This window comes from Puma concolor, chromosome C2 (assembly GCF_028749965.1).
Source record: "Puma concolor isolate L17-30 chromosome C2, mPumCon1.1.hap2, whole genome shotgun sequence".
Classification (NCBI taxonomy): domain Eukaryota; kingdom Metazoa; phylum Chordata; class Mammalia; order Carnivora; family Felidae; genus Puma; species Puma concolor.
Window position 1 is genome coordinate 106,022,341 of NC_141675.1, and position 22,451 is coordinate 106,044,791.

The 22,451-nt window shown below is 36.4% G+C and overlaps 1 long non-coding RNA gene across 1 annotated transcript in view; it reads left to right on the plus strand.

Annotated features, from left to right (window-relative positions):
- The window catches only part of LOC147577476 (uncharacterized), a 225,566-nt gene that overhangs the window by 67,311 nt on the left and 135,804 nt on the right, over positions 1–22,451 (plus strand). Inside the window, exons 3-4 of the long non-coding RNA XR_015255829.1 lie at positions 8,793–8,976; positions 9,579–9,627. This is a non-coding gene — a long non-coding RNA (uncharacterized LOC147577476). The remainder of the gene's footprint in view (positions 1–8,792; positions 8,977–9,578; positions 9,628–22,451) is intronic.

Genomic DNA, 22,451 nt, shown 5'->3' on the forward strand with positions numbered 1-22,451 from the left:
ACCACCGCCTAGGCTTTTTAGCAGACAAGAACACAATCAAGGCAGTTTTTATCCTGTGCCAGCAAGATTGGCACCATGTTATTGGCTTTTGCCCCCTAAATAGGGCCTTGAGAGCAAATACAGTCAAGGTTGTTTGTCACTAGCCTATCTGGAAGCTGTTGAACCTTAAAAATGTTCTGCATATTCATTAGTGATCATTGCTGCAGACAGGAGTTGAAGACAATCATGCAGATGAATGAGTATCTTCTAGTGACATTTTTTTGCACAGTTCACAGTCCATAAAATTATAAATAAAAACATCCTGGAAACAGCTGCATGATTTTTCTAGTCCTTCTTGGCTATTCTGTTTTCTTAAAGGTCTGAGCACAGTACATTCATGCTAATCATTTGTCTCTTGGGAAACATATCCTACCTGCCCTCACATGTATTATTGACAGCACATTCCTCAGAAATGTTTAGGTGGATGCAGGTTACAGGTTTCTTCTCTTTTCTTTTCTTTTCTTTTCTTTTCTTTTGTTTTCTTTTCTTTTCTCTTCTTTTCTTTCCTTTTCTTTGAACTTTTTGGCTCCTCTTAACGAGAAGTAGCTTCTGGATGGTGAAGAGTGGCTTATAGTTTTGGATACATTGTGTGAGTTTACTTAAGATTTAAGATAAAATTCTTTGCATTCTGGTGGTAATACTAATCTATTAACAGTAAAGTTATATGCATTAAATATTTAAGCCAGATGTAAAAAAGAGCTTTTGGGCAGTTGAAAAAAAAACATTGGAATGGATCATGACAAAAGAGGGAAATATTTCTTATTTGGAAATCTTAGGAAATAAGATTTAGTCTCATCTGCATGGGATACTATAAGTGGAACACACTCCAGAAGACCCAAAAATAGTTCATTCTAAGCACTTAAATTATTTTTCACTGGGATGAGAGCAAATAGGTGACTTTAGACAAATGGTGGGCAGTTTATTACTGGAGTATAAGTACCTTTTGTAGTCCTAGATGAACTTATGACTCTTGCTGGAAAATCATTACAACTCATTACTCTAAGCCAGTGTTTGCCAAATATTCCTGATGAAAGATTTTACTTTGGGTGCTTTTTAAAAGCATATTATTCTGGACCCCTCCTGAATCTGAATCTCTAGATGACGTTCTAAAAATTGTTATTCATGTAACAAGCAATCGAAGAGATTTTTATGTTTGAACATGATGGGGACACATGACTTACCATTGAACCTTCAGCCTGGGATATGAAGAACATCAAGGGAATATTATGCCCCTATCTATCTCTCTATTAAATAGGGATGGGATAGAAATGTATGATTATACACAAAGGCAAAAAATTACAATTTCATTTGATAAATTATAAACTGACTTAAATAATAATTAATAACATTCACAGTCTGTTATATAGTGAGGGCCTGAATATGTGGCAAATTACTTTTTAAAAGATTTTACAGGGGCGCCTGGGTGGCGCAGTCGGTTAAGCGTCCGACTTCAGCCAGGTCACGATCTCACGGTCCGTGAGTTCGAGCCCCGCGTCGGGCTCTGGGCTGATGGCTCAGGGCCTGGAGCCTGCTTCCGATTCTGTGTCTCCTTCTCTCTCTGCCCCTCCCCCGTTCATGCTCTGTCTCTCTGTCTCAAAAATAAATAAAAACGTTAAAAAAATTAAAATAAAATAAAATAAAATAAAATAAAATAAAAGATTTTACAGTTTAGGGGTCCTTGGGTGGCTCAGTCCGTTGTGTATCTGACTTTGGATCAGGTCATGATCTCGTAGTTCGTGGGTTTGAGCCCTGCATTGGGCCTTGTGCTGACAGCTCAGAGCCTGGATCCTGCTTCAGATTCTGTGTCTCCCTCTCTCTCTGTCCTTCCCCTGCTCTTGCTGTCTCTCTCTCCTCAAAGATAAATGAACACTTAAATTTTTTTAAATAAAAGATTTTACAGTTTATAAAAAATAAATATATTTACCCACTTAGTTATCATAAAATCCTGTGATGTGTGTGTGCTATGATCAATCTCAATTTCTAAATAAGTCACTGGGAGTTCACAGAGATTAAGTGGCTTGATCTGGTGTCTCTTGCAAAGTTAAATTTCATCTGACTTTAGAATAATTTACATTGAAATTGATTTTCTACTCATGAATCTACTAGGAGCTGAGATTCTGAATTCCATGAACTAAATCTTTTCTACCAAACTCCTTTTAATGGAATGGTTTAAAGAAAACAATTTCTTGAAATAAAAGTCATCATTCTGAAGCAAAACATACCTACCATTTTTCTTTTTATAAAAGGATTATTTTTCAGCTGTTGTAGCTGTTGTTTTTGTACTAGAATCTAGTGTTCTAGAATCTAGAATTCTACCCAAAGTTCTCTAAGAAATTATTTGTTTTTGTTTTCCAGGCAAATCAAATATTCAACCTGATTATTTCATTTAAAGGCTAAAAGTGCACCCAGAGTCCCAGAAGGCTAATGGTGCCAGAATACAGTTTATCTTTCTATTAGCTGTTCTATCAATTAGCATTAAATTCATTGTTAAGGCAAAAGCAGGATTGCAATAGAGCAAAGAAAAACAATGAAATGAATTCTACAGAAGACATCATAATGGAGAATCCCCCCTTTAAAAAGGAGCACAAAATAAAAATTCACCAAGTATTCAGGGAAATTCATCACCATGATAGAGACACAAAAAAGAGGATAAACAAAAGTACTTAAACCTAAAGAAACAGTGCTTAGAACAAGAAGAAAAGGATTTCATTTTAGAATATATTTTATCACAAAGAGTTGCAAGAGGATATTGCTACCTAAACATTTATTAATTACATTACATGGATAATAAAAATTGGTCAGTCACTTAATAGCACAATAGATGAGCTAAGTAGAGGAGAATGGTCCTTGAAGCTGAAGAGTAAATTAATGCACTAAAAAAATTGAAGTGAGGAATTTTTGCAGAATTCAGATCAAAAGAAAGGTGAAAAGTATGAAAGCTAAAGTAATCTCATGTCTCAGGAGACTTCATATAATAGAAGATTCAGAAGAGAAGAGAGGTAAAAAGTAATATTAAATGAAAGAATTATTAAAAAAAATTTTTAGGGGCAACTGGTTGGCTCAGTTGGTTAAGTATCCGACTTTGGCTCAGGTCATGATCTCCCAGTTTGTGGGTTCAAGGCCCATGTCTGGCTCTGTGCTGACAGCCTGGAGCATGGAGCCTGTTTCAATTCTATGTCTCCCTCTCTCTGGCCCTCCTGTTCATGCTCTCTTTCTCTCTCTCTCAAAAACAAGTAAACATGAAAAGAATTAAAAAAATATTCTTAGAATTGGAGACAGTTGTCTCTTCAGAGTAAAAGCACATACCTCCTGCAAGCACTCAGCAGAATTCAGAGGAACCCATCCTAATGAAAGTTAGAACACCAAGGACAAAGACAAAATCTTAAAAGCTTCTGGAGAAGGAGACTAGAAGAGATTGTTTACTGGGAAATAATTGTCAAATTGAAATTACATTCAGTTCAAAATTCACTAGATTAACTACATGCAAGAGGACAATAAAAAAATGCATTTTAAGGTAAACAACTTTGGATTTATAATTCTATGTCTGAGTGTTCAATTATGTGAGAAAACTAGAGTCGTTTTGCCCATAGAATGATTCAGAAAGTAAATTACTTACAGATAGAGGTTGAATTAGAGTCAGATGTTCTCCAACTCTTGAATGTGAATCCAAGAGGAAAAGGAAAGATTCTAAAGTATTGACTATAATAAATTTTTCTAAAATTAGCTGTTTAGTAAACAGCTGTTTCTTAAATTTATTACACATTTCTGGGTGGTAGCAAGATGGCAAATGGGATGATGAATGGGATGTAGCCTAATGTGCTACAAATCTTGACTTTTAGAGAAGCTATAATATGTCCACAGTTTAATGCCACCATTATTAGAAACAATGTAATTATAATTAATTATAAAGTAGTTTAAAAATTAAAGTTGTGGGGCGCCTGGGTGGCGCAGTCGGTTAAGCGTCTGACTTCGGCCACGTCACGATCTCGCGGTCCGTGAGTTCGAGCCCCGCGTCGGGCTCTGGGCTGATGGCTCAGGGCCTGGAGCCTGTTTCCGATTCTGTGTCTCCCTCTCTCTCTGCCCCTCCCCCCTTCATGCTCTGTCTCTCTCTGTCCCAAAAATAAATAAAAAACGTTGAAAAAAAAATTAAAAAAAAAAAAAATTAAAGTTGCTACCGGAAGAGAAATAGGTGTAACTTTTAACTGTTAGTAAAAAGAAACAAAGAAAAGTTGATTGTCTCAATAAAAGGCAATAAAAGTGAAATACAAATATTTAAAAACTTGATAAAGAGAGAACCATATACAGATTCACACACAAAAACTTGCAAACGTAGATGCAAAATTCTTAAAGCATTTGGAAAAAAAAATCAAAGAATGAATGCATTGGAATTAAAATATGTCATGAGCATCCAGCCTTTATCCCAGAAATGTGAAATTGGTTCAAAAACACAAAAATTTGTCAGTGCACTACACAATAGTGAAATGGTAACTGCAAAAATCTTTTAAATAAAACTTAAGTGTCATTCTTTAGCAAACAAGTCCTATAAAGGTTGTTACCATTATCTGGATGAAGGTTCTTTCTAAAAATCTACAAAAATGAGTATTATGTTAATGATACATGAAGTTTTCCCACTGAAAAGAGGGTCACAAAGACGGACCATTATTGCCATTATCATTTACCAGGACGCCAGAGGCCCAGTCAGTGAAACAACAACAGTAGCAAATAACGATGTCACTGACAACTTGCAGAAGGTGACTGTCACATATACATTCCAGAGGGCCAGCTGACAAACTGTCAGAACTCATAAACCTAGTCAACAATGTGGTTAGATAAAATATCAACATATAGAAGTGATTACTTTCCTATACGTCAGCTTAACAAACTGGGGAATTCAATATTAATATTAAAGGTATTCATGTAAAAGTAAATTATAAAACTATTAGAAGACAATATAAAGAATGTATATTTGATCTTTATGTTGGGGAAACCCTTCTAAAATAAGTCACATAGGAAAAAGTTATGAAGGAAAAATTGACCTTAAAATTAAAATTTAAGTATAGCGAGAGACACCTTACAGTTTGAAATAAAAATATTTGCAACACAGACAAAAAATTATTAAGAATCTACAAAAGCTCATAAATAAATAAGGAAAAAAATAACCTTATGGGAAAAAATGAAGGAAAAAATTTGTATAAGTAATTCATGGGAGATGAAAGAAAAATAGCCAAAAAAATCTCATTCTCTGTGGGAATAGGTATATTCTTATGTTGTTATTATGATGCTTATGCATTTGTGTTTATATATATATATATATAATATGTATATTATATATATAAAACACTATATACTTTTACATACATATGAAAATATATAGTATTGTATATATATACATATATATGTATTTTATATATAGTGGTTAAATTATAAATACGTGTATATACACACACAAAAATCCATAAAAGAGAGAAGGAAGGATGCAAACTCAGCTAATACTAGGTACCTATGGGGAGGAACCTGGAATTTAAGTTGGTTATCAACATTTTTTTAAAGCTTATTTATTTTGAGAGAGCGTGCGTGCATACATGCATGCATGTGGGGAGTGGCAGAGAGAAGGGGAAAGAGAATCCCAAGCAGGCTCCACACAGGGCTTGAACTCAAGAACCATGAGAACATGATCTGAGCCGAAATCGAGAGTCAGATGCTTAATCAACTGAGCCACCCGGGTGCCCCAATCTTACAATTTCTTAATTTTGCATAAGGAGAATATGTATTTTATGTGTTTGAAGTTATTTAAATTAACATATATAAAGTATTAAAAAAGGCAAAATGAATAGCTCATATCAATATTTTTTACCAAATTCCAAGCTCTAGATATTAGTAACTAAGCCCCTTCATATAACAGAGCAACCTGACCGGTGTTCATTTTGGAAAAACAGCTACAAACATTTAACTGAATGATCACTACTAAAGCACCAAGATTTTTATGCTGTGTATAGATGGCTGAAAGCACTTTATGTTCCATCTACTAGCTAACCCTCTCTCTTTGTTTCACAAGATTGACGTTAATCTTCCAGGCCCCATTGACATTTTCCAGAATTTGTATTTTAATTAAAGCATGGGATAAATCTATAACTTCCTAAAACATTAATATCATCTGTTGAGAGCAATATAAAAAAGTATTTAATTCACTTTCAGAAGATTTTTAAGAGCATTTTTAAGGAGTGAATTTATGGAGTTCCTTTTACATAAGGAAGTGATGTTATAATGTTTGTAAAGCAGAGATAAAAGAATATTCAAAGTGTACTGCCATTTAGAAGGGATCACATTATGTTAGAAAAAGACCAGCATATTTTCGTAACAGACAATGATGATACCATAGTCTGAAGAAAATTTCTGAAGAGTCCTTTCCTAAAGAGAATTGATGGAAACCAAGCCTTGATGTCCATGAGTCATCCCCTTACACAGAAAACATCAGGCCCACAGCATGACCAGGAAGGGTGGTGAGACATAGCCACCCTGTTCTGTACTTCAGTGGCTCACTTATTTACTTGCCAGAAAGCTCTTCCTCTAGAGGATTAGTACAAAAGAATAGAATTTCTTCACTCATAAGAGAGAGCTGCCACAGAAGAGTAGTATACATAAACAAATGATATAATCAGAAGCTTTTCAACTTGATGGTGCTGTTGACGAGCCCTGCATGCCAGCAATTAGCTTCATTTTTCTTGCAGAGAAAATGGTTTCCCTGGCCCCCCACTTTGTAGTCAGCCTTATAACCTTTATGCTTAAAAAGCCTAGGATTTATCTAGAGTCCAAAATTTAAGACTTATAAAAAAATTGATTAAATTTAGTTTAACTTTCAAACCTTCAGTAATTTGAAAACATTTGTCCTGGATTAATTATTCAACTTTTCTCATCATTGTGCCAACTCTTTCAGACTGTTTTCACATATTCTGCATTATACACATTAAGAAAAATGATGGCACCATCTGCTATAACAAATCTATAATAAAGCATGTTTAAAAAGATGAAAATATAAGTGAAAACAGCACTAGACCATCCAGGTAGATAACTGTACTAAGAAAATAGAATTATGTGATTATTTTTCTCAGAATGACACCTGGCTCTGCATTTCCTGGTAGGCAAGGATCAAAGGGAAATAAGTAGATACATAATCATCATAATGTCTTAAAAAGACTGACTCAGAATAAAAAAATTTTGTTGAGAATTTTAAGAGAAAATCAGTTATTGAATTCTTATGTGAAAGAGAACAAGTACAACTTTTCAACTCAACTTCAAAATTACTTTTACCTGGGGTGCTTGGGTGGCTCAGTTGGTTAAGCATCTGACTTCAGCTCAGGTCATGATCTCAAGGTTCATGAGTTCAAGCCCCGCATCAGGCTCTGTGCTGACAGCTCAGAGCCTAAAGCCTATTTCGGATTCTCCCTCTCTCTGCCCCTCCCTCTCTTGTGCTCTGTCTCTCTCTGTCTCTCAAAAACAAAGAAATAAAAAAAAATTACTTTTACCTGTTTTACTAATGCTTGCCAGATGCTGATGTATCTTTTCTTTTTTCCCTTCTAAATGTTTCAAATATTTTCTCTCCTTGTTCCTTTTTTGATAGCAAGTGATACAGATTTGTTTTAAAAACAGAAAGCAAAAACAAATTAAATCTCTCATACTACCTTTGTAAAGTCAGAATTTCCCTCAACTTTTTGGAATATGGTGTTTCAGGCTTCTGCGATGAATATTTTATATAGTTGAGAATGTAATGAATATTTGTGTATTAATTTCTTATTAATATTTCATATGTAGTACAAAATATTAAAAAGGTGTTTGTTTATTATTTATATAATTGTATCAGGACTGCATTTGATCATTTCCTAAAGTTGAATATGTTGTGTCTATGATTTATTAGTAATAAACAATGCAATAATAAATGGTATTGGCATACATTTTAATCTTTTTTTTTAAATTTCAAGTTCATAAAACAGACATTAAAAATTAGAATTACTTGGTCAAAAGTTTTAGATGCTTTTCAAGCAACTAATAACTGAATTGTTTTTCATAAAAATTATATCAATTGAGACTATTATCTGCTGTGGTTGGGTGTGCCTTACTTCAATGTACCATTTCCAAAACTGGATATACTTATTGTTTTTTATCATTGCTAATTTTATGAGTTAAAATTGGATTACATTGATTTCATTTTCAACATTTTTTATTTATTTTTGGGACAGAGAGAGACAGAGCATGAACGGTGGAGAGGCAGAGAGAGAGGGAGACACAGAATCGGAAACAGGCTCCAGGCTCCGAGCCATCAGCCCAGAGCCTGACCCGGGGCTCGAACTCACGAACCGCGAGATCGTGACCTGGCTGAAGTCGGATGCTTAACCGACTGCGCCACCCAGGCGCCCCTAATTTCATTTTCAAAGAAATGTTTATTAGTTATGTTGAACATTTGCTCAAATATCTATATTATGCATTTATTTTTGCTATTTTCCAACTACAGTAGGGCCCCCGAATCTGCAGGGGATATGTTCTAAGACCCCCAGTGCATTCCTGAAACCATGGATAGTAATGAATCCTAAATATATACTATGATTTTTCCTACACATACATATGTATATAAACTACACTAGGCACACTAAGAGATTAACACCAATAACTAATAATAAAGTGGAACAATTATAACAAAATACTGTTATAATGGTTAAATGAATGTGGTCATTCTCTCAAAATATCTTCCTGTACTGTAGTCACCCTTCTTCCTGTGATGATGTGAGATGATAAAATGCCAACGTGTTCAGGTGAAGTGAAGTGAATGAAATGACAAAGGCTGCTACTGACATTCTGATGGCAGTTAAGAAGGAGGATTGTTGGCATCTGGACTGTGGTTGTTTGGGGAACACTGAAACTGCAGAAAACGAAACCATGGATAAGGTGGGACTGCTGTACTTCTTCAACTGTGTTATTTTCCCATAACAGATAGAAGGGCTTTCATAATTATTTGTTAATTTGCATAGTCATTCACATAAGCAAAATAATGCTTTGTCAAAATATTTATAAATTTTTTACGTTGTGATTTTTTTTTTTTTAATTTTTTTTTTCAACGTTTATTTTATTTTTTTTGGGACAGAGAGAGACAGAGCATGAATGGGGGAGGGGCAGAGAGAGAGGGAGACACAGAATCGGAAACAGGCTCCAGGCTCTGAGCCATCAGCCCAGAGCCTGACGCGGGGCTCGAACTCACGGACCGCGAGATCGTGACCTGGCTGAAGTCGGACGCTTAACCGACTGCGCCACCCAGGCGCCCCATTACGTTGTGATTTTAATTGCATATTGTTGTAGATATATTCCTTAAACTTCTGTAATTGGCTTTTCCTTTCTTTCAGAGTAATCAGCTCACTTGATGTATGGTTTCTTCATTTTTAAATATGTCAAACCTTTCTTTTGGCTTCTGTCAATTTTTGTTAATAGTTCATAAATACATATAAGATAATTTTTTCTCCATGAAGTAAATGATTTTTCCTAATTTGGTTTAGGGTCAAAAAAATTATTCTGATGTGGATACTGGCTGGATGAGTACATTGGGTGAGTAATGTTTAATTACAATAATTGTGTTATGTAATGGAATAGACTGATTTATTTTGCATCTGTTTTATTTTTTATTTTTTAATTAAATAATATAAATAAGATTATTTTTATTATGTTTTCTAAAAATAGGTTAGTAGTCTAATACTTAATGGGTAAACAGCAGTATGTATGCAGTTATTGCAGTCAGCTACTTGATTTTTATTTATTTTTTGTCAATTGTTAAATAGAATATATTTATTTGGAGATCATAGTATGACCTCAGGCCTGTTAAATGCACAGTTCTCAGTGAGAAGTAACATGTTGCCTTCTAAAGACTGAAGGCAATATTACATGTTAATAGGTTTTATCTTCATTCAATATTCATATATCACTATTTTTAGAAATTAGACCTTTAAAAATATTCTGTTTACAAATGAACACCTTTAAAATTAGACTCCAACACTTCTCTTCAAGGTGTATGAAACATTCCAGAAGAAAATGCCTTAAATATAATTATTCAACCTTTGACAGCAACTGAGTGGAAATTTTCAGCATTCAAGTTATGAAGTGTCAGTGATTAGCTCTGGATGAGAGGAACATTATAGACTCTGAACTCTTAAGGTCAATAAATATCCAAAAACAAATTTGGAGTAATTATGTTTTCGCTGTGCATTCCCCTATAATTCTAAGTGGAGATGTCAGCTTCATACACCTGATGATCTTGCTGGAGTTGCATGCTTATTGTAATATTTAAAGTTTCCTAAAACTTTTGCATGTAGCTGTATGAAATTCGTTTATTAAAAAAAGAGTCATAATCCTTATTTCTAAAGCTTCTCAGAAAGAGTGGAAATGCTGTTGATAATTTGAGTATTACAGGTACCATGAGCAATGAGATATTATAGCATTTGAAGCATCTTAATGTAGCAGAATGTATAATGGGAAGAGAACTCTACTGGAAGTTATAAGACTGAATTGGAACTTAAACAAGTTATTGAAATTATCCCTGCCCTATTATATTTGCTTATTAAGTAGGGGTGTTTGGTATAGGAGCCCTAAATCCTCTTTTTAGCATTAAAATCAGACAAAAATATTTGCATATCAAATATAGATTATTAAGGTACAAAACTTGAGATATTATGACACCTTGAATTTTAGAGGCATATAAGTAGGGACATTTCTGTTTTCCTTTAGTAATATGTGTGGCAAATTGTGTTTTCCCCAGATGGTTGCAACAAGTTCTCCCATTCTACCTACACTTCTTATAATATGTGATAGGTATTTCTTCCATTGAAACTTTGGAGAAAGTGGGGAGGGTTGTGTGTTATTTTTCCTTGAGTTTGGGCATACCTGTAATTAAGGCAGAAGTCAGAATATGTGACTCTCCACAGCTAAGCCATTAAAGGCAATGTAGCTTATTCCATGAACACAAACACCATGCTGTGAGATGAAAGACCATACAGAGAGTATACATTTGGGTGTTTTCACTGGTAACCCCAGGCAGGGTCTCAACTGATACCCAGGATCTGCCTTCAAGTCACCTGCAGCCTTTGAGCCTTCCCAGCTGAGACTCTGATCATTGTGAAGCAGAGGAAAGTCATCTGCTCCATTCCCTGTCCAAATTTCTGATAGGCAGAAACTGTGAGACATAATAAAATAACTGTTAGGTGTTGGAATGAATTGTTGCCCAGCAACAGAAAACCAGAACAGATTTGGGTGCTGGGAATGGGGAGCTAAACAATTAAAACACACAGATTTGGGTGCTGGGGTTTTGGCTTTGGATGGTAGGTGGGAGCTGGAAGGACATTGAGAAGACTGTTGGTGAAATCCTAAAAGGCCTTGAGGAAAAAGTTAGGAAATGCCTAAAGATGAGTTCAGTGGACACCTACAGGGCTAGAAGGAAGCTATTGGTGAAGGCTTAAAGGAAAGTAGGGAAATGGTATTGGAGAGTAGAAGTGGAGGAACAATGATCATGCAGTGGTGAAAGTTTGGTGACACTTTCATCTGCAATATACAGGAAATAGTATTTGTATCTAATATATTCAGTGATTTGTGTCTAATATATTCAGTGATTTTTCCAGGAAAAATATTGAAAGTGCCACTGAACTTTTTGGCACCTGTGACAAAATATGAGAGCAGGGGAATGTGCTCAAGAAGAGACTGTTAAGTATAAAAGAGCCAGGACGTGCATACAAATAAAACTGTTTTTTATTCCCACCTCTACAAATGACAAATGATTCTAAAGTTAAGAAAAGTCTTCTTAGTGGAGGTCAAATCTGGTTTATTGTCAGGAAAACTTGGTCAGAAGAAAGAACCAAGAGTATGACTATATAATGTTTTTTAAAGACCTCAGGAAGATCTGAGGTGCCTCACAGACTCTTTTAGAGTGACTAAAGTCTGTCTCCGGAAGTTACAGATGTGCCTCATAGATCTCTGTTAACTAATATGGCTTCCAAGATTCTTACATACGTTGCACCACAGCAACATTTTATAGAAACTGAGATAAAGAAGAGCTCATCTAGAAGAGAATTATGCTTATGGCATCTGCCTGATGACATGAACACCAAAAAGATTCATAGAAAATCCCACAGAATTTTTAAGAGGATTGTTTTCATGGTAGCACCACCAACTTGGACTAAAAAGGACAGAAAGAGGTTTTTTTTTTTTTTTTAATTTTTATTTATTTATTTTTTTAAGGCTTTTGGTCTCTTTTCCCCCAACTTCTCCTAACAAAACACATCTTGAGAAAACTACTTTGCTGCAAATGTTGGCTGACAAATACATACAAGGAAAGATAATTCAGAGGGCAGAACCAAGAGTCATAGGGGATCCTTCCTGGGGAGCAATATCGTGTTTTAATCAAAGAACTGGCAATCTGTATTGGGATGGATTTCAAAATTGCAATTAACTGGTGACTGTGGTATGCCTCCTATTTTCTCCCTTTTTGAATGGGAGTTTAGAGTGTTTGCCTTGTGTCTTGACTGTTCCACTATTGCTACCTAAGCCATTTATAGGAAAGATACTTCTCTGGTAATCTATTATTATTGTATAACTTGTCTTCTTAGGTCATAGGTCTTAGGCTCAAGAGGAAGGGTGCTTAAGGAACTGTACTGGAGAAATCTCAAGAAGGAACCTCATCCACTTGATTTACACATTCTTATAGACTTTGAGCTGTTGCTGTAATGGAATGAGACTTGGCAGTCTTGATGGTGGGAATGGAGGTGTTTTGTATCTTTGAGAGATTATGAATTACTATGGCTAGAGGGTAGACTATAGCAGATTGTATTTGCCATGTTGACCACAACAGTAAGATCTCCCATCCTTTATGCTTTGCACACAATGTGGTGTTAATGCTCTTTGTTTGTGTGGACCTGTGACTATGGTGGCAGTGAACCCCTATGACTCCTGAATCTAGGTAACAAATGGTTACCACCAGTAACCTTCTGGCTTCTGCCAGTTCTTCCTGGGATGCATATTCTTAGAAATCACTCATTATGTTATAAAGAGACAAGGGAACCATGAGAGATTTTTGGTAAGCATTTTGGCAGGTAGCCCCAAATAAACCCACAGCTGGGCCCCAGTCAGTAGCGACAACAACCAGAATGAATGAGTATTTAGGTGATTTTAGCCACCAGCCATCTGCTCACTTCTAGTCCTCAAATCTTCTCAGCTGAGACTTGAAACATCCTAAAGAAGACACAAGTTGTTCCCACTGTGCCCTGGTTGAATATCTGACTCACAAAGACCGTGAGAGGGAATTGAATGATTGTTGTGGTTTTTAGCCACAAGGTTCTGGGGGAATTTGTTATGTAACCATGGATAACTGGCAGGACGTCTTTTATATAAATGATTTAGGAAACAAATACTTCCTTTGTATCCATACTTTATATACGTGAGTTTAAGTCATGGGGCTTATGATCCAGTACATTTAAAAATAACAATTGCACAATCAAAATGTATCCTCTGATTGAATTTCAATAATTATTTCTCAGTGTATTCTGAACAGTGGTCATATAACATTGAAATAGAGTTTTTCTTAGACAGTGTCTTTAATCTTGTCATTCACCAAACTCTTTTTGAGCACCTACTGTATTCCAGACTGGCATTAAGTTCCAGGGATACAGAGATCAAGACTCTGGTCTTATTCTTCGAGAACTCATAAAGCTTTCTCAGACTGGAAAACTTCTGTCTAGTTATCAGAATACTGTGTTTTCTTGATCCAGAGTTTATTTCTTTGATCAATCAAATTTATATTTTTCTAGTAGCTATAACCTACTATATCCGTGTTTTGAGTAGAGCTTTTCTCCAATTGTCCAGCATATCAAGGTTTAGAAATGGTAGTTCTCCATTTTCTGTTATATCTCAGGATAGCACAATTTTTTTGATTTGGTTATTCAAAATATGTTAATTCAACACCTACTATACATTATTCCTGGATTCTTAGGGATAAAGCAGTAAAAGAGATTAATAATCTGTCCCTTGTAGAACTCAGCCAGTTGGGGGATGCAGACAAGTAAGCAATTCCAGTACTGCCATAATACGACAAGATATGATCAGACTATGGATGGGGACACTTGACTCATTTGGGGAATGAAGAAAGTCTCCTTGGAGGATCTACTCCCACAATCATGAGATATTTTATGATCCCCAGGTTTTATAGAACTCCCTCCCTTTATTCCTTTCTTAACTGTCCTATGTTTCAGGGTTTTAAACAATTGGAATACACAGCTGGAATTCTATATTCTGGCCTTCCCTTTGGAACCAGATCCTCTGATTCATAATTAGCAAATAATTGTAGACTTTTACTCTTATGACACATGGATTTAGCCTAGGCCTTAACTCCCATTTTTACAAGACCTCAGGAGGATATATACAAATAGAGACCCATTTGCCATATGTCTAAATATTTAAATGTTACAAATTAAGCCAACAAACTGCTAAAAAGTATTCTATCCTTCTTCTTAGACAAGTATACTTTTATGATTACCTCTTCTGGAAAACCAAGTTCAAATTTGAATGATTGGACTCTTCCATCTACATCTTCTACAAAATGTCATTCTTAACCATATCTCAGGTCAAGGTTGTTCAAACCAGTTTATACACTCTTAGGAGTACAGACCCTGGGAAGTGACTTGTTCCAGTCTTGAATGAAGCTTGGGCCATTTGGGAAGTACATAGTAGGGTTCTAGGTACACAGAGAATGGCCCAACAGTGGGGGCATAGATTTGGTTGGGCCTGGCCCTATGGCTTCAGAGACTTCTCACCTTGTTGTAGAGAGTGAATGGGGGAAAACAAGAGCAATGTCCTCTTTCCCTGGTACAAGGGTGGTACGTATTATGTTAAAAAAAACAAAACAGGGGCGCCTGGGTGGCGCAGTCGGTTAAGCGTCCGACTTCAGCCAGGTCACGATCTCGCGATCCGTGAGTTCGAGCCCCGCGTCAGGCTCTGGGCTGATGGCTCAGAGCCTGGAGCCTGTTTCCGATTCTGTGTCTCCCTCTCTCTCTGCCCCTCCCCCGTTCATGCTCTGTCTCTCTCTGTCCCCCCAAAAATAAATAAAACGTTGAAAAAAAATTAAAAACAAAACAAAACAAAACAAAACAAAACATATCTTAATTATATTCCAATGGATGAGATTTGGGCTCTATCTTCATCAGCTTTTGAAGTGAAATTTTAGGTACTTGAACCTTAAGTCTAGGAGGCAAGTGGGTGACCAAGGAAAGAAGTGTTGCTGGGATAAATGTCCTCAGTTGTTAGGTCTTAGTGATAGATAAGGGTAGTCTCATAGTCTACTTATCTTTCCTACAACTCCTTGTCCATTGAAGAGTGAGGAGACCTCTTCAGACATGTTGATTTTCCTTAGCTTACCTACCAGACTTTTAGGGTCTTTAAAAAGTCTAGAGGTGAGATCTTAGTGATAAGAATGTGCCAGATCCTTACCAATTGTTAGGTTCAGGAAACAGAGAGTTCAGGCAGTCATCTCAGGAAAGGAACAAAAACAGAGTAGATAGTCCTTCCATATATGAAAGATAGTTCTAGATGTTTTCATCTCAACTGCGTAAAATTAAGTCCTCAGGCATGTAGTGTACCAGTAATAAATTGTCTTGACAAGCAGTTGTTTATTATAAATTTTGCAACTTTTTATTCAGATGCCTTCAGTTTCATTAAATTAAACATTGAGATAAGAATCCACAGCTGAAGATGAATATTCCAGTATGAGTCTTATGGAGGTAAAATAAATTTAGTGTTTTCACATTCCTATTAGCATATTTTAAGACCTGCCTCGGGAAAGTGCTTGCCTGGCAGTGAGCTGAGCACACTGCAACCTTTGATTTTCAGATCATTTTAAGGGGCATGTCAAAATCAATCATGGAATTACTCAAAAAACCATGGGTGCAGGGAGAGATTTCTTACTTGGACTTCAGAAGCCTTTTTGTGGCTCAGAATTTTCTAATGTGATCTTCACAATGCTCTGAGACTTAGGAAACAGTGTTAGTGCCAGTAGAGACTAGGTTGAGAGCGATAACAATAACAATATCAACAGTAATAAAAACAAAAATGATATCTCTTCCAGCTAGGGAGTTATCAGTATTGTCAACCCTTGTTCAACAAGAAAAAGTTACCCCCACTTTGGGTATAAGTGAGAACTGAGTGGAGCACCTGGATATCTACCTCCATTTGGCATAACAAGTCATTGCCTCTCTCAAGTCATTGCTTGAGTTGTTTCAGAGAAAGCCAGTTAAAGCAGAAGCCTTGCATGAGATAAAGCATCTTATAATACCCACAATTTCCAGATTTCAATAAAAAATCATTAATTGTACTGGGAACAAGGAAGATCTCAAATTGAAAGAAGGAAGACAATCAGTAGATGCCAAATACCAGGCAGACAGAGATTTTAGAATTATCTGAAAAAAAAAGTTTAAAGCAGCCATCATGAAAATGCTTTAGTGAGGAGTTAATAACTCAAAAAAAAAAGTCTCAGAAAAGATATACAAGATATAAACAAGAACCACGTGGAAATTTTAGAACTTAAAATATAGTAACCAAACCAACAACAACAACAAAAGCAGAACAAGCATGATAGTTTGGCTCAACAGCAGAATGGTGGGAAAAGACAAAGAGTCAGTGAACTTCAAAAGAACAATAGAAATTACCCAATCTGAAAAAAATGAAAAAAAATAGGCTGAAAAAAAAATAGCAGAGCCTCAGGGACCTGTGGAACTGTAACAAAATAAATCTAATAATTTGTGTTATCCGGTGGAGGGATAGACACATGGTTTGATGGAACAGAATAGAGAATCTACAAATAGGTCCACAAATGTACGTCCAACCAAGTCTTGACAAAAGTGAAAAAGAAATTTAATGGAGGAAGGATAGTCTTTTCAACAAATGTACTAGAGCAACTAGATATCCATAAATAATTTTTTAAATGTTTATTTCTTTATTTTGAGAGAGAAAGCATGCAAGTCGGGGAGGGGAAAGAGAGAATCCCAAACAGGCCCCCCCACTGTGAGCGCAAAGCCTGATGAAGGGCTGGATCTATGAATTTATGATTTCATAACCTGAGCCAAAATCAGAGTCTGACACTTAACTGACTGAGTCACCCAAGCACCCCTAAATAATTAAAAAAAATATAACCTTGATACAAATCTCACACCTTTTCATCTTATATAAAAATTAACTCAGAATGGATCACAGACTTAAGTTGAAAATGAAGAGTGTAACACTCTTAGAAAAAACAGGAAATTTTGATATCTAGGGCTATGCAAAGGGTTCTTAAAATTGCCATTAAAAGAATAATCCATAAAAGGAAAACATTGGTAAGCTGGAATTCATCAAAATTGAAAGCATTTGTTCTGAAAAAAATACTGTTAATACAGTAGATGAAAAAATAAGCTACAGACTGGGAGAAAATATTTGTAAACCATATATCCATCAAAGGATTAGTATATAGAGTAAATAAAGCACTCTCAAAGCTCGCTTGTAAAGCAAACATTCCATTAGATAATGGGCATAAGATATGAACAAACATTTCTATGAAGAGGATATCTAAAATGGCAAATAGTCACATGACAAGTTGTTCATCATCATTAGCTATTAGGGAAATAAAAATTAAAGTCACAAGATTTCACTACATACCTATTAAAATGTATAAAATTGGATAAAATAAAAGCAGTGACAACACAAAATACAGGCATGAATGTGGAGAAATTAGATTACTCATACATTGCCGGTGGGGATGGAAGATGGAAGAGTCACTCAAGAAGATAGTTTGGCAGATTCTTAAAAAACTAAACATGCAACTACTGTATGACCCAATAGTTGCTCTTTTGGGTATTTGTCCTGAAAAAATGAAAACTTATGTTCACACATAAACTTGTACATGAATTTTATAGAGGTTTTATTTTTTTTTAATTTCTTTTTACATTTATTTATTTTTGAGAGACAGAGCACAAGCAGGGGAGGGACAGAGGGAGAAGGAGACACAGAATCCAAAGCAGGCTCCAGGCTCTGAGCAAGGTGCCAGCACAGAACCCCACATGGGGCTTGAACCCATGAACTGTGAGATCATGACCGGAGCTGAAGTTGGACACTCAACCAACTGAGCTGCCCAGGCGCCCCCAGTTTTATTCTTAATAGTCAAACCCAAATATCCTTCAAGAGGTAAATGGTTAAACTCAAGTGCCAAGGAATACTATTCAGCAATTAAAAGAAACAAACTGTTAATAAACTCAACAAGTATGAATCTCTAAATCATTATACTGAATGAGAGAAAGCCAATATCAACATGCTACATGCTATATGATTCCATTTCTGTAACATTATTGAAATGACAAAATTATAAAAATGGAGACCAGGTAAATGGTTGCTGGGTTATAAGGAGAAAACGTGTGTGGGTCTAAAAAGGCAACATGAGGGATCCTTGTGATGGAAGTTCTGCACCTTGATTGCATCAACGTCCACATCCGGTTGTGATATTACACTATAGTTTTGCAAGATGTTGCCATTGGGAGAAGCTGGATAGATGGTACATGGGCTCTCTCTGTGTTATTTCTTACAATAGCATGTAAGTGCACAATGATTTCAAAGTAAAAAGTTTAATTAAGTGTGGGGAATAAGTTTAGGAATTCTCTGAGCTTGCACCAGTGGGTCAACAAGGCTTAGTACTAAAAGCATTCGAGATTAGTTAAACAGGGCGAAAGGGCCCCAGCATAAGACAAAAGCAGAAAGCTGCTTTCACAGGATGGAAGCGTCCAGAATAGGTAAACAGGGCTGTAGACCACCGCAGCAGGGTGAAATTGCCTGGAGTGGAGCTATAATTAGCAGAAGAAAGGCACCTTGTTGACCCTGAGGTAGCATGCTCCATCTGTCTTACCTCTGTCTTACCTATCTGTCTTATCTCTGCCAAGTTAAGATAAACAGACCCTGCACCTTGTGCCTGCCATAAGCAGCCATCTGCTCAGTGCCAGAATTTGTTTTGTATTGACCCAGACCCCTAACACCGCATATCTTCAAAACCCCCTTTCTCTCACACACTTAAGTTAATGATCATCGTCTCATTGTCTCTTTCTGAACATCCATCACATTTGTAAGCCTTCTGATCCTAATAAATACGGAGCAAGGACCCTTACTCGGGGCTCTTGTTTCCTCCTGGACATTAGCCTCTCTCATATTCAATTCTGCATCTGCTGTCTTGCTGGACAAGAGAGAACTCCAGACTCAAAGTCTGCGACAATTAAGGAAAACCGGAATGTGAACATGTCTCCTCCCTTCTCAGAATCCTCCAGTCATTTTCCATGACACTAAAACTCAGACTCCTCTCCATGGCTGCAAAGTCTCAAAATAATGTAGCTACTGCTTACCTCTCCACTCATGCCTTTGCTCTTCCTTTCCAGAGCTGGCCTCAGGGACATTTTGTCTGTCATTCCTTCTGCCTAATACACACTTTTCCCTATTTTTCCCATGGCCGACTTCCTCACTTAATTCAGGCTTCTGCTCAAATGTCAACTCTTCAGAGATGCTTCATCTCTCAGCCTATTTGAAGAGGTGTGGTGACCTACACCTCTTTGTCTCTGTCTCTGTCTCTCTCTTATAGAATTTTCTACATACTATCCATAATTGCTCAAAGTTCTGTAAGTTTTAAAATAATTGATATTCTGTTTCAAACCAAATGATACATGAATGCATTTTCCTTATACTAATAAAATATAGAAAGTGTTGAGATCCTCTTTGACCATGAATCTGTGTTGGTTTTTTTTTTTTCCCCTCTGTTAAGGTGTTCCTCTGTTAAGGTGTGTTTATTTTCAGATGTTTTTCCGTGTGTGTGTGTGTGTGTGTGTGTGTGTGTGTGTGTGCATGCATGTGAGCTCTCCATATAGATTGTATTAGTGTGTATAGTTCTCTTGTTTGTAGGCAGTGATATGTGTTGGAAATCTATTCATGATAGTGTCTACAGATAATAACTAGTGTTCTGTGGTATAAATGTCCCACATTTTATTCAGAAATTTTATTTACCCTGTTGAAGAACAGACTTTTCCCTAAAGTTTTATTTGTTGTTTAAAATAATGATTAACTAACATCTTTGTACATGTTCCCTTGGGCATATCTGTGATAACTAGTAATTTGCATTTAATTTCCCATGTAGTGCAATGATTGGGAATGCAGGTTTTAATTTTAAAATGTATGGATTTTTCTTCCTATTTTTTTATTGTTGATTTCTTTTTTTTTCTAACATAGCCAGTGAATAACCCTTGTGAGATGCCAAGTTTTAGAAACTTGTTAAATTTTTTTTATAACTTGATACAAATTACTTTTTTGTGTGTGTAAATGTGTTAAAAAACAATGTGTTGTCTTTTATGTGAAGTGTGTGTGTGTTCCAGATCAAACTTAAGTGTTGCATTAAAATCTTCTTTACCAAAACTCTTTTCTATTTTATCTGTTGGTTTCTAACCAAGATGTGGTATAGTCTCCTACTGTGAACTATGGGTTTATCCATTTCTCCTTGGAAATATCACTTCTTTAATAAGTCTTGAATTTAGTTTGTTAGATGTTTAAAATATATGATTTTTACATCTTTTTATTGGATTATTGATTTATCAGTAGGTTGTCAACCTGCTTGAAAGCTTTCGCTTTTAAAGCTTTTGCTTTGAATTCTCTTTTGTGTGCTACTGCCAACTCAGCCTTATTTTGCTAGCATTTGCCTTTATTTTCAACTTTCTTGTGTCCTCTTTTGAAAAGCTGTGTCATTATTATTTATTTATTTATTTATTTTTGAGAGAGAGCACGAGCAGGGGAGAGGCAGAGGGAGAGAGAGAGACAACCGTAAGCAGGCTCCACACCCAGCACAGAGCCTGATGCCAAGGGGCTCGATTTTACCACTGTGAGATCATGACCTGAGCCGAAACCAAGAGTTGGATTCTTAACCCACTGAGCCACCCAGGCGCCCCAAAGCTGTGCCATTTTAAAATAGAATATGATTAGATGAATAGTTTGTTTTACCAAATTTGAAAATGTCTTCTAAAAGATGAGCTAATCACATTTATATTTACTGTGTTTACTGAAATCCTGCTCTCTTGCTCTGTGTTTTCCCTTCCCCATCATGTCTTTTTGTTTCTATTGCCTTCATTCCTGGATTTTGTTAGATGCATCGTTTGCTTTTTTTCTATTTTTGTGTGTTTTCTTTTTTTTAATGTTTGTTTATTTTGAGAGAGAGTGAGAGAGAGAAAGTACGTGCGTAGGGGAGGGGCAGAGAGGGCAGAACAAGAGGATGGGAAGCTTCGCGCTGACAGCAAGGAGCTGAGCTCCATGTGGGGCTTGAACTCACAACCACTAGATTTTGACCTGAGCTGAAGTAGGATGCACAACCGACTGAGCCACCGGATGCCCCACTGAAAATGATACTTCTATTTTTATTCTTCTAATGTACCCTTTTTAAAAAATTTTCACCAGAAATAAAATGTATACTTAAAAAATCCTTATACTTAAAAAAATTAAAGTTATTAAACATCTATATACCCTAACAGAAATTAACTAAGATGGGTTTGCATCCTTTAATTTCCACTCTTTGTCCCAGACCCAACTCAGGTACTTCCTCCCTTCCCCACATACACAGGTGTGTTAGATGTTTTAATAATATTGCTTGTTTATTTTTTTAAAAAAAATTTTTTTTCAACGTTTATTTATTTTTGGGACAGAGAGAGACAGAGCATGAACAGGGGAGGGGCAGAGAGAGAGAGGGAGACACAGAATCGGAAACAGGCTCCAGGCTCTGAGCCATCAGCCCAGAGCCCGACGCGGGGCTCGAACTCACGGACCGCGAGATCGTGACCTGGCTGAAGTCGGACGCTTAACCGACTGCGCCACCCAGGCGCCCCTAATATTGCTTGTTTAAACTTTGTAATAACATTGAGTAACTTACCATTAGCCCTGAATTGTAACAATTCCTCCTGGCTTCATTTTTTGTACTTGCTATGGTAACTTCTCCAATAGTTCTTTTACAAAATCTCTCAGGGACAAATGTTCTGAGGCATTATAGATCTAAAATATCCTTATATTCTTTTCTCTTTTGAATAATAGTTTGTCTCTATAGAATTACAGTGTATGAAGTGACTTGGAAACTGGTCTCTGGATACAGGGGCTGGTCTAAATTACAGAGATCACCAGCCGGTGGGTCGCTCTTGACTTCTTGAACCTGTACCCTCCCACCGCCTGTATCCATCCAAGGCAGATGTACACATTGCCTTTTCTTCCCTCTGTGTCTGTAAGCGTGTGTGTGTGTGTGTGTGTGTGTGTGTGTGTGTGTGTGTGTGTTGAGGGTGTGTATATGTGTGTAGGTGATGGATACTTGA